Source organism: Panicum virgatum, chromosome 6N (assembly GCF_016808335.1).
Source record: "Panicum virgatum strain AP13 chromosome 6N, P.virgatum_v5, whole genome shotgun sequence".
In the NCBI taxonomy this organism is placed as follows: Eukaryota; Viridiplantae; Streptophyta; class Magnoliopsida; order Poales; family Poaceae; genus Panicum; species Panicum virgatum.
The window spans coordinates 10,400,486-10,415,954 of NC_053150.1; positions in this window are offsets into that span (position 1 = coordinate 10,400,486).

The window sequence follows — 15,469 nt, forward strand, 5'->3', positions numbered from 1 at the left end:
GAGGCTAAGGATCACATTGAACGCGAAGCAAGGTGGACTGCGGAAAGGTGGCAACGAATGCTCCACGAGGAACAGATGGAGGAGAAGCGCAAGAAAGACCAGGAAGATATCCGAAAGAGGATTGCAGAAGTGGAACGTCAAGAGGTGGAGGCACGTGAAGTTGACAGGGAGAAGAAGCGAGAGAGGGCCCGCCATGCTAAGGAAGCAGGGCCCGAAACTATTAGGAAGGGGAAATATCCCCGGTGCACTCAGTAAACCACCACCATGTAATCTCCGCAATTTAAATTCCCTAAGGCATGTTACCGTGTTGCACGTGCCACTGTAGTTCGTTCTTTCAGTTCCAAGTTTAGAGCAAAGGTCTCACGCATCATTTACCATAGTAGTACAGATGCAATGACTCATTGCTGTGTTATTGTTATCTTAATGAAATCTAGGATTTTATGGCTCCTGCCTATTTTGCCATACTAATTCCAATGGAGGTGCACATGGTACGGTCTGCCTCATTTAATTGTGCATTGGATTCGAGTATAAAGTAAAGTGACATGAGTTGACGTTGGAAGGACGCTAATTGAATGACTTGTCTGTCCTGCGCAGTGAATGGTGATCGCTTTTGGTGGCATGCGAGCGCAGCAGGCTGGAGCAGTGATTGCTCATTTTCGTGTTTAAAGTGAGAGGGCAGCAGTGTCGACCAGTGAGTGGTCATGTCCGTCGTTAAAGTGTGAAGCGAAGTAGTGTAACACCCGTATTTTCGAATTAGGAACCTAAATAAATTCAATTAGGTTTTCTGTAGGTTCGATAAGGTTCTATTTATTTTATCTTGAATTTAGAGCATTTATCGCAAGCTTAAATAAATTATTTAGCCATAAAATAAATATAAGGAAAATAGGTGTGTGCATCCCATGCTGGTTTGCATTTTTATTTGCTTGTTGTTCAACTGAAATTCAAATCTTTGAGTTTGAATTTGAATTGAAATTGTTTGAAAACCTTTTCTGAAATTGGAAAACTCTTTTTTTTTCCCTCACCCCTTTCAGCCTGGCCCACTTTTTCTTTTTCTTGTTTTCTCCATTTTCTCTGCGGCCCGTTTCCTTTTTTGTTTCGGCCCAACCGGCGTCCCAGCCTTCCCTCCCCGCCGGCCTTTTCCCCGTTCCGGCCCAGCGCCCCTTCCCCCTCCCTGTTTCACCGCCAGGCGGGTCACGCACGTCGGGACCGTCTTCCTCTCGGGTCCGAGCCGGACTCCAGCTCGAAACCGACCGAGATCCCCGCGCGCGCGCCGCCGAGTCCCTCTTGGGCCCGCACGCCAAGGTCCGTGCTCCGCCCCTATAAAAGGAACCCTAGACCCCTGGAAACCCAAAACCGAAGCCGCAGCCGCCACCTTCGCGAAAACCTAGCTCCCGCGCCGCCGCCATTGTTGGAGCTCGGAGTCCTCCGTGACGCCGCCGTTCCAATGCGTCCCTGTCGACTTCAAGCCCTTCAGGAGTTTCGCACCGAGGTAGTGAGGCTCACCGGCCTGTTTTTCTTCTCCTTCTCGCTCCACTTCGCCCGCTTTAGCTCGCCGGCGCCGCCGCTCCGCCATGCGCCGCCGCACGGCCGCTCCACTCGCCTAAGTCCCGCACAAGCCCCGCCATCGAGTTCGCGTGCTCGCGCGCGCTTCCAGTCCAAGACCCGAGCCAAACGAGCCCCGAACGGCTGTTTTGGCCTACTCCGGCCGTCCCGCCGCCGCGCGCCGCCGCCTCAGTCTCGCCGCCGGCGCTATGCGCCGCCGCCAGCGCCGCTGCTCATATAGTGATTCTTTGGAAAAGCCTCGTAGTGAATCCCTAGCCACTCACCAAAGGAAGTGTTAAGGGCTTTGCAAACCCGGGCGACATGGGAAACACGAATTGTGGTGAAAGTGTACAACCTCTGCAGAGTGTAAAACTAACCGGTTAGCCGTGCTCACGGTCAAGAGCGGCTTGGACCCTCACATGATAATTGAACTTGAAGTTGATCTAAATCGTTGCTCTAATTTATGGTTAATTGTTGTTTATCTTTATATATGCTTATCTTGTGGGTTTAATGGTATATACTTATATCTAGCTAATGCTTGCTAATAAAACATGATCAACTAAAATTGCTGAGCGCAGTTAAACCGTGTCAGCTATTCCTTGATTTAGCCTTGCATATATTATAGTTGTTTCCCTACCACTTGTTGAGTACCAACCATAAGTGTACTCACCCTTGCATACTTGCTGCTCAGACCGTAATAACAACTGTCCGGAGTTTCCAGAAGACTTCGAGGATTTCTAGGCGTATGTCTCCCAGTCATCTGCCTGTGCTGAAGAAGATTCCGCTGCTACTCTATAGGCGTTTATTTATTCGTCTTAGACTTTCGGTTTTGTAATAAAGTCTTTAATACTCTCTTTACGTTTGCATTAGTTGTGATATTCACTTTATGTTTAATCATATGTGTGTAAACTGATCCTGGTGCACATATGAGATGCATTCGGTTTGCCTTCATAAACCGGGTGTGACAAGCAGTGTGGAGCAGTGAGGGCATCTCGTGACTCCGTCGCTATTTCAAAGGACGATGCTGGCAGCCCTTCGTGTATAAATTGCGAGGTCAGCAGGGTGGAGCAGCGACTGGTCATTTTCGTGTTTAAAGTGAGAGGGCAGTAGTGTTGAGCAGTGAGTGGTCATGTCCATCCTTAAAGTGCAAAGGGCAACAGTGTCGACCAGTGAGGGCATCTCGTGACTCCGTCGCTATTTCAAAGGACGATGCTGGCAGCCCTTCATGTATAAATTTTTAGGTCAACAGGGTGGAGCAGCGACTGGTCATTTCCGTGTTTAAAGTGAGAGGGCAGCAGTGTTGAGTAGTGAGTGGTCATGTCCATCCTTAAAGTGCGAAGGGCAGCAGTGTGGACCAGTGAGTGCATCTCGTGACTCCGTCACTATTTCAAAGGACGATGCTGGCAGCCCTTCGTGTATAACTTGCGAGGATGTGCTTGCCGAGAGTACGTGCAATTTACCTTCAACATATTTTCAGGGTAGCCCGAACAAACCATTATGAGCTCTTCATCTTGGGCAGCTTTGCGTCAGGAAATGGAGGCCAATTTAGGACCACGTCCAAACGATCCAAATAGATGTATTACAGATTGCAAGGTATGGCCGAAAGGTGAAGAGCCACCCTATTGCTATTGCCAGATGCGTTGTGTTCCCAACGTATCTCATGAATGCGAGACTTTTGGCCAAAGATATTGGTCTTGTAAGAATATTGAGGAAGTGCAAAAAGCAGGTGCAATATCACATGTATAGATATATATTTTTTAATTATATTTGGCTAGTGTTTTTTTTTATTTTTTTTATAATAATTTTGTTTCGTTTCTTGTTTATGAAAGCACGTAGGTGATGAGACGCACACTCATTGGTGTCATTTTCATGAGTGGATTGACACGTGGATCACTCGTCGTGATCAGCAATATATGGCGTGGTTGAAGAAGGTGGATGATGATGTACGCAAGTGCGAGCGCGAGAAAGCAGAACGGGCTGGACGTGATAAGGGTACTGGTCGTGAATGATGGATGTTGTACTGGTCCATTTCATTCGGATCTTCTTCGACGAAGATCAAGAAGGCAACATCCGGGAAGTCGATGCGGACGGAAACATGCAGCCATCTCTACCGTCGCCGACGCCAGCACACGATCTAAGCCCGCCACTGGCCTATTTCGAAGCTCAGGTTCCAGCGACCGCAGTCGCTGGAGGAGGGGAAGAGGAGGAGCCCCTGGAGATGTCAGAGGATGAAGCCCCAGCACCGCCACCTGCACCTCCTGCTCCAGTAGCTTCAGCGCCTGCCCCAGCTGGAGGAGACCCGGAAGGCCCAGAGGACCCGGGCGACGGGGATGATGATGAAGATGATCAGAATGATGACCCGCCAGAAGAAAGGGGACTGTACTGCGTCTACACCTCAACCCACGAGGAGGGTCACTTCCCCCTGCTGCTTCGGGATACGCTGGAAGAGCTTCACAACCCCGTGGCTCCCCTGTACGAGACAAGGCACTATGAAGACCCTGCGCTCGGTGACTACTTCGTCACTCGGGTCCACATAAGGGTGGATACTGGGCCCCGAGGCATGATGACCGTCTCCGCACATGATTCCTCGACACCCATGGCGACCTACCGTGCCGCAGTCAGCCATGCTGCCATGAGGGCTCTCTGGTCTCTCAACCACACTAACCGCCGAGACTTGGAGAGCACAGACTATCAGCACCTTCCTCGCCGTGCTCGTGGGACAGAGCATACGGAGTTGACACTTGGAGAGGACGAGGAGAACCGCATCAATGTCACAGTGCGAGCTCTCGCTGGAGTTGACACGGACTTAAGGAATGTCGTCAACCAGTTGGACGACACCCAAGACCGACTGAGAGAAGCTCACCACAGGATTCGCCAGCTAGAGGCCTAGCTTGCAGGAGAGGCGCCTCCACCTATTCCAGAGGAGGAGCCTCCGTATCCCGCCTTGTCACCCCCGCACAAGAGGCTTCGTTTCGGCGACCGTGGCTACCAGAACCGTTTCTATTAGATGATAGGCTTAAGAGTTTAGGTTGAGTCTTGTGAAGGGTCTTTTTGTAATCGCTAGCTCGAGAACGTTTGTTTAAGTGTGTTAGTTAATCAGTGTGTTTCAATGCTTGGTTTTGTGAACACTTGTGAGTTGTTTTTTTGTAATGATTGCGGTGTAATTATGGAGTGATGACCATAATTGCATCAGGTTTTTAATAAAGTTAGCTAGTTAGAAAAGCTTGGGGTTATCCATTTTACTTTATATTGTCTCTACCTCATCCTTGCACCTATGATTTACCACGATTATTTCATGAGTCTTACTTGTCTAACCGGTCAGATGGTGAACACCAGGTCCGGATCAGGAGTTGATCAGCCAGCAGTGCAGCGTCAGAGAAGAGGCAATAACCAGCAACCCAACAACATGAGTGGAGGCAACAACCAGAACAACGGGCCACCGCCACCACCACCAGCAGGGATGGAGCAGTTCCTTGCTGCGCAGACACAGCTGTTGACTCAAATGGCCAACGCCATGGCCAATCTACAAGCTCAAGCGAACCAAGCTCCAGTACCACAGCCGCCACAGCGGGATCGTCACCGTGACTTCATGAGTCACAGACCTCCTACTTTCTCCCACTCACCAGATCCTCTTCACGCCGATGACTGGCTCAAGACCATTGAGAAGATGCTGAACATAGTTCAGTGTACAGACAGGGAGAAAGTACTGTATGCCTCAGGTAGATTGCAAGGAACTGCAGCAGACTGGTGGGATGCTTATACCGCCGCCCATGTTGATCAAAACACTATCACCTGGGATGAGTTCAGGACTCAATTCAGGCAGCATCATATACCTGAGGGTTTGATGAAGCTGAAGAGGCAGGAATTTCTAGCTCTGAAGCATGGTGGAATGACCGTAAGTGAGTATCGGGACAAGTTCATCCAGTTGTCCCGCTATGCCTCCGCAGACGTGGCCACAGATGGGCAGAAGCAGGACTACTTCAGGCTAGGGTTGCTTGCACCTATCAGATATCAGTTGTTGGTGCACAGGTTTGAGAGTTTCCAGAAACTGGTGGACAATGCCATCGCCGTGGAGAATGCTCGCAAGGAGATGGGCGAGCAGAAGCAGAAGTTCGAGTCACAAAGCCAGTCTAGCAACTCGCGCCCGCGCTTTGGACCCCCACAAGGAAACCAGATTCGCCCAGGAGGACAGAATGCCAACTTTGGGCAGAACCAGTATCAGTACCCGCGCCAAGTTCCGCAGAATCAACAAAATCAGCAGTCGGCGCAACGCTTCAACCCCCAGCAGAACCGCTAGAACACTCCTGTCGGTACTCCCGTGAGGAACAACAACACAGCTCCTACTGGGTCCACCGTGTGTTTCAAATGTGGTGGACATGGTCATTATGCGAACCATTGTCCCAATCCTCCTCAGAACACTCCTGCTCAGAACAACGCTAGCGGACAGAGGCAGACTCCGCAGCAGCAGCCCAGGAACAACAATCAGACCCCGCAGAGCAACAGAGGACAGCAGAACTACGTCCACGGCAGGGTCAACCATGTGGCTGCAGACACCGCTCAGGAGGCTTAGGACACTGTATTCGGTATGTTCTTAGTCAACTCAGCCCCTGCATCAGTTTTATTCGATTCTGGAGCATCGCATACTTTTATATCTACTCAATACATAGCCAAGCACTCCATACCGCTTTGCACCATGCCTAGAGCTATGCTAGTAAACTCACCCGGGGGAAATATGAGAGCTATGTACCAGTGCCATGGAATTAAAATTTAGATTATGGGTAGAGAGTTTGATGCAAGACCTATAGTTCTGGATTCGGATGGAATTGATGTTATCCTTGGGATGGATTGGTTAACCAAGCACGACGCTGTCATTCAATGTGCCAAGAGATCAGTGCTCCTTACCAGCCCAGCAGGTGAAAGGTTTGAGTTCTTTGCAACCTCTCCAACGCCAGCAGATTGTACGGTGAATAAGATGAAGGCTGCTCTGATAGAGGACATCAGGATAGCATGCGAGTACTCAGATGTGTTCCCCGATGACTTGCCAGGTATGCCACCTGAACGCGACATTGAGTTTATCATAGATCTTTTACCTGGTACCGCACCGATTGCTAAGAGACCATATAGGATGTCCGCTGGTGAACTAGAAGAACTTAAGAAACAATTAAAGGAATTGTTAGATAAGAAATTTATTCGTGCTAGTTCGTCACCTTGGGGAGCCCCAGTGATCTTTGTGGACAAGAAGGATGGTACACAGAGGATGTGTGTGGACTACAGGTCATTAAATGAAGTTACCATCAAGAACAAGTATCCGTTGCCGCGTATAGAAGATTTATTTGATCAGCTGAGAGGAGCCAAAGTATTCTCCAAGATCGATCTGAGGTCAGGGTATCACCAGTTGAGGATACGACCGTCAGACATTCCCAAGACCGCTTTCACTACCAGATATGGGTTATATGAATATACGGTCATGTCATTCGGGTTGACCAATGCACCAGCTTACTTTATGTACTTGATGAATAATGTGTTTATGGAGTATCTCGACAAGTTCGTAGTGGTATTCATCGATGATATTTTGGTGTACTCCAAGAATGAGGAGGAACATGAGGAACACTTGAGGCTTGTTTTGCAGAAGCTCAGGGAGCATCAGTTGTATGCCAAGCTCAGCAAATGTGAATTCTGGTTGAAAGAGGTTTCGTTTCTTGGTCATGTCATCACAGATGGAGGAATTGCAGTTGATCCCAGCAAGGTCAGAGATGTGTTGAAGTGGGAACCACCTCAGACAGTGTCAGAAATCCGGAGTTTCTTAGGACTCGCAGGCTACTACAGAAGATTTATAGAAGGCTTCTCCAAGATAGTGAAACCCCTTACCTCACTACTGGAGAAAGGAAAAGAGTTTGTATGGTCAGAGGAGTGCCAAGCCAGTTTTGAAGAATTAAAGAAGCGGCTGACTACAGCTCCCGTGTTGGCTATGCCAGACATTCACAAGAGTTTTGATATATATTGTGATGCATCTCGTCAGGGACTTGGTTGTGTGCTAATGCAAGAGGGACATGTGATTGCTTATGCGTCTCGACAGTTAAGGAAGCATGAGCAGAACTACCCCACTCATGATTTGGAGTTAGCAGCCGTGGTGCATGCCTTGAAGATATGGAGACACTATTTGTTGGGACACAGGTGTCAGATCTACACAGACCACAAGAGTCTGAAGTACATATTCACTCAGAATGACCTCAACTTGAGACAGAGAAGATGGTTAGAGCTCATAAAGGATTATGATTTGGAGATACACTATCACCCCGGAAAGGCTAATGTGGTTGCAGATGCTTTGAGCCGCAAGAACCACGTAAATGCAATGAGAGTTAGGCAGATGCCTCAAGAATTGTGTTGGGAGTTTGAGAAACTCAACCTTGGTTTTGTTGGTCATACTGAGGGAATCACTATAGAAGTCGAGCCGACTCTTGAACAAGAAATACGGAAGGGTCAGCTTGAAGATGATAAAATCAAGGAGATCAAGGAGCTGATAACAAAAGGCAAGGTACCTGATTTTACTGAGGATGAACATGGAACCGTGTGGTTCAGAAAGAGGATATGTGTGCCAGAGGTGGATCATCTGCGAGAGAAGATTCTAAAGGAAGCCCATGATTCAGCCTATTCGATTCACCCAGGTAGCACCAAGATGTACCAGGATTTGAAAGAAAGGTATTGGTGGTATGGCATGAAGCGTGATGTTGCAGCTCACGTGGCCATATGTGATGTGTGTCAGAGAGTCAAGGCAGAACATCAGAGACCAGCCGGTTTGTTGCAACCATTGAAAATACCAGAATGGAAATGGGAAGAAATCGGTATGGATTTTATTGTGGGGTTACCACATACAAAGGATGGCTATGATTCCATATGGGTTATAGTGGATAGGTTGACAAAGGTAGCTCACTTCATTCCAGTGAAGACTACTTACTCGGGAGCCAAACTGGCAGAGCTATACATATCCAGGATTGTCTGCTTACATGGGGTACCTAAGAAGATTGTGTCCGATAGAGGTACTCAGTTCACGTCTCGGTTTTGGCAGAAGTTACATGAATCAATGGATACAAAGTTGAACTTCAGCTCAGCTTACCACCCGCAGACGGATAGGCAGACAGAAAGGACCAATCAGGTGTTAGAGGATATGCTTAGAGCTTGTGCTCTAAAGCACGGAGGAAGTTGGGATAAGAGCTTGCCGTACGCAGAGTTTTCATACAACAATAGTTACCAGGCCAGCTTGAAGATGGCACCGTTTGAGGCACTATATGGAAGGAAGTGCAGAACTCCATTATATTGGAGTGAGACGGGAGAAAGCCAGTTATTCGGCCCAGAGATCATCAAAGAGGCCGAACGACAAGTACAGATTGTAAGAGAGAATCTAAAAGTGGCACAGTCGAGGCAGAAGAGCTATGCAGACAAGGGACGTAGAGAGTTGATCTTTGAAGAAGGAGATTTTGTGTATCTCAAAGTGTCCCCTATCAGAGGTTTGCGCAGATTCAAAGTTAAGGGGAAGTTGTCACCTCGTTACATCGGACCATTCAAGATCTTGGCCCGGAGGGGTGAAGTAGCTTATGAGCTAGAACTACCGGCCCGATTATCCGATGTGCACAATGTGTTCCATATATCTCAGTTGAGAAAGTGTTTGAGGGTGCCAGATGAGAAATTGCCCCTGGAGGAACTGAATGTGCAAGATGATTTGACTTATACTGAGTATCCGGTCAAAATTCTGGACACATTAGAGAGGATTACTCGGAGTAAGAGGATACGGATGTGTAAGGTTCAGTGGAGTCATCATGCAGAGGACGAGGCTACTTGGGAAAGAGAAGATGAGTTACAGGCAGAATTCCCTCAGCTCTTTGCTAGCCTAGCCGAATCTCGAGGACGAGATTCCTTTTAAGGGGGGTAGGTTTGTAACACCCGTATTTTCGAATTAGGAACCTAAATAAATTCAATTAGTTTTTTTGTAGGTTCGATAAGGTTCTATTTATTTTATCTTGAATTTAGAGCATTTATCGCAAGCTTAAATAAATTATTTAGCCATAAAATAAATATAAGGAAAATAGGTGTGTGCATCCCATGCTGGTTTGCATTTTTATTTGCTTGTTGTTCAACTGAAATTCAAATCTTTGAGTTTGAATTTGAATTGAAATTGTTTGAAAACCTTTTCTGAAATTGGAAAACTCTTTTTTTTCCCTCACCCCTTTCAGCCCGGCCCACTTTTTCTTTTTCTTGTTTTCTCATTTTTCTCTGCGGCCCGTTTCCTTTTTTGTTTCGGCCCAACCGGCATCCCAGCCTTCCCTCCCCGCCGGCCTTTTCCCCGTTCCGGCCCAGCGCCCCTTCCCCCTCCCTGTTTCACTGCCAGGCGGGTCCCGCACGTCGGGACCGTCTTCCTCTCGGGTCCGAGCCGGACTCCAGCTCGAAACCGACCGAGATCCCCGCGCGCGCGCCGCCGAGTCCCTCTTGGGCCCGCATGCCAAGGTCCGTGCTCCGCCCCTATAAAAGGAACCCTAGACCCCTGGAAACCCCAAACCGAAGCCGCAGCCGCCACCTTCGCGAAAACCTAGCTCCCGCGCCGCCGCCATTGTTGGAGCTCGGAGTCCTCCGTGACGCCGCCGTTCCAACGCGTCCCTGTCGACTTCAAGCCCTTCAGGAGTTTCGCACCGAGGTAGTGAGGCTCACCGGCCTGTTTTTCTTCTCCTTCTCGCTCCGCTTCGCCCGCTTTAGCTCGCCGGCGCCGCCGCTCCACTCGCCTATGTCCCGCACAAGCCCCGTCATCGAGTTCGCGTGCTCGCGCGCGCGCTTCCAGTCCAAGACCCGAGCCAAACGAGCCCCGGACGGCTGTTTTGGCCTACTCCGGCCGTCCCGCCGCCGCGCGCCGCCGCCTCAGTCTCGCCGCCGGCACTATGCGCCGCCGCCAGCGCCGCTGCTCAGCCTCGACCCGCTTGCGGCCGTCAGATCTAAATCGGACGGTCCAAATTAGATCGGATCCCAGTCAACTAATCAGATACCGGTCAACCATGGTCTTTTTGCACTTAAGCCCCTCTGTTTTTCCAAAATTAACCGCCGTCCTATTCACTTGAAAAGTATTTACGAAACAGCCCCTGTTTTTATGATCTAGCCCCTGCGTATAAGGTTTAATTGCGATCTAGCCCTTAGGTCTTGTTTTAGCCATAACTTTCTCGTTTTAGATTCGTTTTCGATGATCTTTACGCTCACGCGATCCTTGCAACGAGTAGAATAGTTTAGTAATCTCTTTTTGTACTGTTTTTATTGTCTGGTGTACTGTTTCTTATTGTTTGTACTTGTTTGCTTGCATGTGCGTGTGTGATGCGATAGACGATCCGCAGTTCGAGGAGCAGCAGCAAGATCAAGGCTTCGGAGGACCGGACCAGCAGCAGTTTGAGGAAGGCAAGTGGACCCTTGACCATATTTTTGACCCATGAAATCACCAAAACTATCACATTTACTTTTATGTTCATGCATGTGTCTATAATATGATGGGAACCGAGTTAAGGACATGCCTAGTCTTGTTTACCTTATTCCTTGATCAACTTGGGTTTAATTTCATGTTGGGTAGCTATGCTAGTTGCTATACCTTGGGTAATGGTTGGTTAATGATGATACAAATGTTATACTTATTTTATTCCATGTTCATGATGCTTAATGTTGTTAATCAAGAATATATGATTTAATTGGAACATGGAGAACCACCCAAGAAAACAGTGCAACCACAATACTATATGGCTCTGGTCTTGGCTAAGTAACTAGATGATCTATATGTCGTGCTGGGGCGTTTGATTGGTGGATATTTTTTTGGGTTACCGTGCTTTGAGGAGCGGGTGAAGGAAGCTTCGTCTTCTGAGGTACCGCAGAAAAAGGGATCAGTGCGTACATATAGTGATTCTTTGGAAAAGCCTCGTAGTGAATCCCTAGCCACTCACCAAAGGAAGTGTTTAAGGGCTTTGCAAACCCGGGCGACATGGGAAACACGAATTGTGGTGAAAGTGTACAACCTCTGCAGAGTGTAAAACTAACCGGTTAGCCGTGCTCACGGTCAAGAGCGGCTTGGACCCTCACATGATAATTGAACTTGAAGTTGATCTAAATCGTTGCTCTAATTTATGGTTAATTGTTGTTTATCTTTATATATGCTTAACTTGTGGGTTTAATGGTATATACTTATATCTAGCTAATGCTTGCTAATAAAACATGATCAACTAAAATTGCTGAGTGCAGTTAAACCGTGTCAGCTATTCCTTGATTTAGCCTTGCATATATTATATTTGTTTCCCTACCACTTGTTGAGTACCAACCATAAGTGTACTCACCCTTGCATACTTGCTGCTCAGACCGTAATAACAACTGTCCGGAGTTTCCAGAAGACTTCGAGGATTTCTAGGCGTATGTCTCCCAGTCATCTGCCTGTGCTGAAGAAGATTCCGCTGCTACTCTATAGACGTTTATTTATTCGTCTTAGACTTTCGGTTTTGTAATAAAGTCTTTAATACTCTCTTTACGTTTGCATTAGTTGTGATATTCACTTTATGTTTAATCATATGTGTGTAAACTGATCCTGGCGCACATATGAGATGCATTCGGTTTGCCTTCATAAACCGGGTGTGACAAGCAGTGTGGAGCAGTGAGGGCATCTCGTGACTCCGTCGCTATTTCAAAGGACGATGCTGGCAGCCCTTCGTGTATAAATTGCGAGGTCAGCAGGGTGGAGCAGCGACTGGTCATTTTCGTGTTTAAAGTGAGAGGGCAGCAGTGTTGAGCAGTGAGTGGTCATGTCCGTCCTTAAAGTGCAAAGGGCAACAGTGTCGACCAGTGAGGGCATCTCGTGACTCCGTCGCTATTTCAAAGGACGATGCTGGCAGCCCTTCATGTATAATTTTTTAGGTCAACAGGGTGGAGCAGCTACTGGTCATTTCCGTGTTTAAAGTGAGAGGGCAGCAGTGTTGAGCAGTGAGTGGTCATGTCCATCCTTAAAGTGCGAAGGGCAGCAGTGTGGACCAGTGAGTGCATCTCGTGACTCCGTCACTATTTCAAAGGACGATGCTGGCAGCCCTTCGTGTATAACTTGCGAGGATGTGCTTGCCGAGAGTACGTGCAATTTACCTTCAACATATTTTCAGGGTAGCCCGAACAAACCATTATGAGCTCTTCATCTTGGGCAGCTTTGCGTCAGGAAATGGAGGCCAATTTAGGACCACGTCCAAACGATCCAAATAGATGTATTACAGATTGCAAGGTATGGCCTAAAGGTGAAGCGCCACCCTATTGCTATTGCGAGATGCGTTGTGTTCCCAACGTATCTCATGAATGCGAGACTTTTGGCCAAAGATATTGGTCTTGTAAGAATATTGAGGAAGTGCAAAAAGCAGGTGCAATATCACATGTATAGATATATATTTTTTAATTATATTTGGCTAGTGTTTTTTTTATTTTTTTTATAATAATTTTGTTTCGTTTCTTGTTTATGAAAGCACGCAGGTGATGAGACGCACACTCATTGGTGTCATTTTCATGAGTGGATTGACACGTGGATCACTCGTCGTGATCAGCAATATATGGCGTGGTTGAAGAAGGTGGATGATGATGTACGCAAGTGCGAGCGCGAGAAAGCAGAACGGGCTGGACGTGATAAGGGTACTGGCCGTGAATGATGGATGTTGTACTGGTCCATTTCATTCGGATCAATCCTACTATCAGAATAAGTTATGTTTGTTACCTACCAATATGTTGCGTGTTTGTTTCGGAAGCCTCTTTTCGCTTCCTATGTATTGTTTTTTCTTCCGTGCTTTTCATGTGTACTCGTGGTATTATGGATGTTGTTCTCCTTTCTAATAAAATTGTGCATCATCCGGCATTGGAAAAATATCATACTAGTACTCTGAAAAATAGAAAAAAATCGATCAACTATTTGCACAATTGGTCACCACAATCAATAAAGTTTCTAAACAAATATTCGTTACAGCGGCGGACCGTCCGACCATAGGATCCGACACTACGCTAGATAGTACGGACCGAACATTACTTGACGGACTGCCCTCTCCCCAAATGCAGATTGTTTGCCTACTACGATGTTCGTACATCAAAACCTTCTTTCAATATTTTCGGACGTCCGAACCGCTGTTATTTTCGGACGTCCGATCCGCTAAAAAAATGTTAGACCTGTGTGAGGCTGGCTTGCCAGAGACCAATGGAAGGTATATGGAGATTACTGGAAAGACTTGCTGCTTCAGTTAAATATGTGGCGTGTTGAGAATGGGAGAGGCTGCGGCCAGCTGCGTGCGTTGCGTGATTCCACTGTGTTTTTTGCACTTGACTGGGAGGACAGTTGACCGGAAGATAACTTCGATTCGCCCTGCCAGCAGGCGGGCGCGGCAATTGCATTCCTTTTTCAAGGAATTATGGTTCCGGCCCGGAGCTAAATGATTTCGAAGAAAGAATGGTTGGGAACAGCGCTAAGAAAAAGATGTTGTTAAACTAGGAAAAACACAAGAATAATAGATCCAGGAAACCAACAAGTGGCGGCTATAGACTCAAAGGGCACAGACAGGCTGCTGGTACAGTTTTTAGCTAAAGAATATTGGCTGGCAGGTGAGCTAAAAACTATCGCCAATTCAATTGGCGACACCTCCAATCACCGTTTCAATTGGCGAAATATTACTGGGCCCTCTACAGGACGGCTATAGCCGGGTGTGCCACTGCGGTACCTCCTGCCGCCAGTTCGTCCGGCGGTAACGGGCTACCGCCGGATCATCTGGCGGTATGTTGAATGGGCCGTGACCCAGCCCACATACCGCCAATTCATGTGGCGGTAGCCAGTTCCCGCCGAACGAACTGGCGGTAGGATGACAAATTTAAAAAAAATATTTCAGTATATATTTTTGATAAATAAAAAAAATAAAAAAAACTCCATGCGGTTTGACCGTTTGAGGTTGATGGGAGTCCATTAGCCCACGTTGGGGTTGGCGGGTTGCGGCGTGCTTTGCATGTTGTTCGGAGTCTATTAGCCCTCGTCCTCGTTTTTCCTCGACGGCGCGCTGCCGCACACGGAAAGGATATGCATCGCGTAAATCCATCGTCTGAAGATATGATTGGACCATTCTTAATTACATTTAGCCCAATAACGTATACAACAACAACACCATAGCCTTTTTTCCCAAGCAAGTTGGGGTAGGCTAGAGATGAAATCCGAAAGAAATAAGTTCAAGGTTCAGGCACATTGATAGTTAGTCTCCAAGCGCTCCTATCCAAAGCTATCTCTTTAGAGATATTCCAATCCTTAAGGTCTCTCTTAACCGACTCATCCCACGTCAGTTTAGGTCTACCTCTACCCCTCTTTACATTGTCGACCCGCTCAAGAACCCCATTACGCACCGGCGCCTCAGGAGGCCTTCGTTGGACATGTCCAAACCATCTCAGCCGATGCTGGGTAAGTTTCTCCTCAATTGGTGCCACTCCGACCCTATCCCGAATAACTTCATTCCGGACTCTATCCCTCCTTGTGTGCCCGCAAAACCACCGCAACATCCGCATCTCTGCTACACTCAGTTGCTGGACATGTCGCCTTTTTGTAGGCCAACATTCAGCACCGTATAGCATCGCCGGACGAATTGCTGTCCTATAGAATTTGCCTTTTAGCTTTTGTGGCACCCTCTTGTCACAAAGGATGCCAGAAGCTTGCCGCCATTTCAACCAGCCAGCTGAAATTCTATGCCTAACATCTTCATCAATATCGCCATCCTTTTGTAGCACCGATCCTAAATACCGAAAAGTATCCTTCTGGACCACCACTTGTCCATCTAGACTAACGTCTCCCCTTCATGCCTAGTCGCGCTGAAATCGCACATCATGTACTCGGTCTTGGTCCTACTAAGTCTGAACCCTTTCGACTCTA